The following is a 3,338-nucleotide window of genomic DNA, read 5'->3' on the forward strand; positions in this document are numbered from 1 at the left end:
CTGTTACTGCTTCATTCCAATCATCCACTCTTTGTGCAGCGGGAGGTTTTGTAACGAAAAGACATTTACCCTCCTGAAACTTCTATTCACTTTGTGTCTACTCAGCCATTCAATGGTATCTCGACTCATCTGATGAATTTCAAATTCCACTTCACTGATTTTGCTCCATCACTTTTGATAAACTAATCCCTAATGACAACATGATATTCAAGCTAATTTTAGAAGTATGCGAGTTTACAATAAATTCAATAAAATGAAATGAGCAAAAAAAATCCCTTCCTGCCAGAGCAGAGTTAGCCATATGAGAACGGTCAGAGTGCAACAACATTACCTCCGTTTCTCTCTGTGCAGATGTCAATAGAAGCTGCTCCAGGTAAAGTTGGAACTATCAGCTTGATGTCCCAACGCTCCCTGCTTCGTGCCAATGGAAGCTGCTGCAGTTGAGGTTGGAGCTTCCAGCCTGATGCGACATATACCACGTCAATAAAAGCTGCTCCATGTTGGAACTCCCAGTTCCCAGCATTTCAATTCACTCTATACTTTCAGCAAAATACTTCACACTCACTGATTTCATTACTGAACCCATATCCGCTGGCTCATCCCCATCCCCATTTCCAGTTTGATCTTCGTTTTTGCACCACACAGTATTCCATGCCTGAAACCTGGCACTATATGGTATTCCACAGCAGTGGTCACTTGCTTGTATGACGAAGTTGGTAAAGAAACCGAAGTTAAACTGCATTTCTTTTGCAGAAATACATTCCAGCAATTCCCTGCGCTATTCCCTGATACCTTCCTTTTCTTGACAACTATATCAATCTTCACCTCCAGCAAACTAACTGATGAAATATCCATCGGCTCTCGAGATACCGAAGTTAACCATTCAGCTCACCATGAGTTTGCATGCCTCAGTCACTGTCTGTCAAGTATTCCTACTGTTCATGTGGTCCTGTTCCTAATATATCCTCTGCCACTATCTTTACTGCTTTTTGCATCATGCTATTCCATGTGGTGCCGGTATCGTGCATTGGTTAACGCTTTGCATACTGGCAGCAGAAAGATCATCGGCAATTTGACTTCCAGTATTGTCACTTGTTACCGTTTTATGCAGAGGAAGACATGCTTAACAAAACCAGGAGCGAATCAATCTTTTTTGACATGAAAATATTCGTCGAGGTGATGATTTTACTCCTTCAAACCCTCGCCCTTTCACATCTCTGCTGTCTATGTATCAGGATTCAAACCCACCCATTCTCGGATATTTCTCCCCATCCCACGATCAGTAACCCTGCTTTTGGTTCCTCCTCCAATTTCCCTGAGGCATTTGGCTATCAAGCACTCGCATTGACATTGTTCAGTCTGTGCAGCTGCAGTGAATGTTGTTGGGCGAACCTGACCCAATCCCACAATTCGGACCTTAAAACCAGTCGATCCATTTACATACTGCGGTTGTGAGATCAGTGCTCATGTATCAATTTTTACTGACATGTACCGGAGATCATTGAAACTTCAGGATCAGGAAAAGAACACAATGCAGTATTCAACAAAGTGTTTTTTTTTGGAAACGATCAGTTTCTCTGTTCTCATTTCAATGGAGAAGAGTAGATTGTGAGGAACCATGATTGAAATGTGCAAAACAATGAGAGATAAAGGCATGTTCGGCTGAAATAAATGGTTCCTGTCGGTCAAACGCCAAGTGGTGTAGACTAAATGTAAGAGGCAGAAAGTTTTCAGGAGATAAGCAGTAAAAACTTTATCCACAAGTGGTGGTGAATAAATCTCAAACTCATTGTAATGCAATCAACACAACCTTCAGAGGTATTGAATCTGTATTTGTGATGCTAAGGCATATAAGGCAAAGAGATGGAAATTGGAATAAGGATAGTCAAGCGGTTGTTTCTGCCAAGAACGCGTCCAACACATTTGAGGGCTGTCACTCTACGTGTGCCAAACCGCTGTACTCGTCCCTGGTCGTGTACTGGTCCTGAATGGCACTTTTACCACTGCGGCCCGGGTTCAATTCCTAGTAAGGGCTATTTTGTTCAGTATGAACAGCATGGGCATCTGTGATAGGATTCCTTTCAATGCTTCGAATCAATCAATGTCTCCACGAACATCAGAGTCAATGTTCCAGCCTCTTAAAGTAGGAGAAGGTGCCTCGGCACTCCATGAGCCAACATGAGACTGAGATATTTATTTTGTTTCCTTGCCATTACGAGGAACCGCAGCGATTGGGTCGTTGGCTGTGTGAAATTGAAAAGTGGCGATTCACAATGTGTGGGACTATTTGGTCTTCCTCACTTGACATGACGCTGCGACATTGACTGTGATGTTCTCCGGGTCGTGTACTGAAAGAGATTCTCGTATCTGCATATCAGGAGCTCAAACTTCATCTCAGCTTCAGAACAATGAGGAAAATTAGGTTGTGAAATTAATAAATACCTGCGTTAACCTCGAGCTAGAGAGGTGCGAAACCTTACAATGTTCTGTTCTGGAGTCAGGCACGTTAGACGTTTCGCCACTTGCCCCATATGTTCTTCACGCTTTCATGCTTCAGTGTTGTGATGTTAACATGGACAGGAGAACTAGCAGTCATATTCAAAAATTTAACCAGGAAAGAAAATCACCACCACTGCTTCAGTCCAATCCTCCCCACTTCGTGTTTCAGCACGATTCATAATGAAAACATATCTGTCATGATGAAGCTTCCATTCAGCCTCTTGTCTGTTCAGTCATTGAATAGGATCATCGTTGATTCTGTAAATTTCAACATTAGTTTCCTGCCTTTCCTCCATAAATCAAGATAAACTCGAGCATAATGTCAACATCAAATAGAGTCACAGAGTCTGAGAAATGCACAGCATGGAAACAGACTGTTTGGTCCTACTCGTCTATGCTGACCAGATATCCCAACCCAATGTAGTCCCACCTGCCATCACCCCGTCCATATCCATCCAAACCCTGTCTATTTGTATATCCATCCAAATGCCTCTTAAATGTTGCAATTCCTCTGGCAGCACATTCCATGCACTTATCACTCTCTGTGTGAAAACGTTGCCCAGTCGGTCTCATGTATATCTTTCCCCTTCCACCCTAAAACTATGCCCTCAATTTTGGAATCGCAGACACCAGGGAAAAAGACTTTTTCTATTTACCATATGTTTGAACCTCATAATTTTCAAATCCTCTAACAAGTCACGCCTCAGCCTCCGAAGCGCCAGGGAAAAGAGTCCCGGCCTGTTAAGCCCCTCCCAATATCGCAAATCCTCCAACCTTGGCAAATCCTCATTTTTTTTCTGAACCTTTTCAAGTTTCATAACTTCTTTCCGATAGGAAGG

This window comes from Chiloscyllium plagiosum, unplaced genomic scaffold (genome assembly GCF_004010195.1).
Source record: "Chiloscyllium plagiosum isolate BGI_BamShark_2017 unplaced genomic scaffold, ASM401019v2 scaf_17026, whole genome shotgun sequence".
NCBI classification, from domain to species: domain Eukaryota; kingdom Metazoa; phylum Chordata; class Chondrichthyes; order Orectolobiformes; family Hemiscylliidae; genus Chiloscyllium; species Chiloscyllium plagiosum.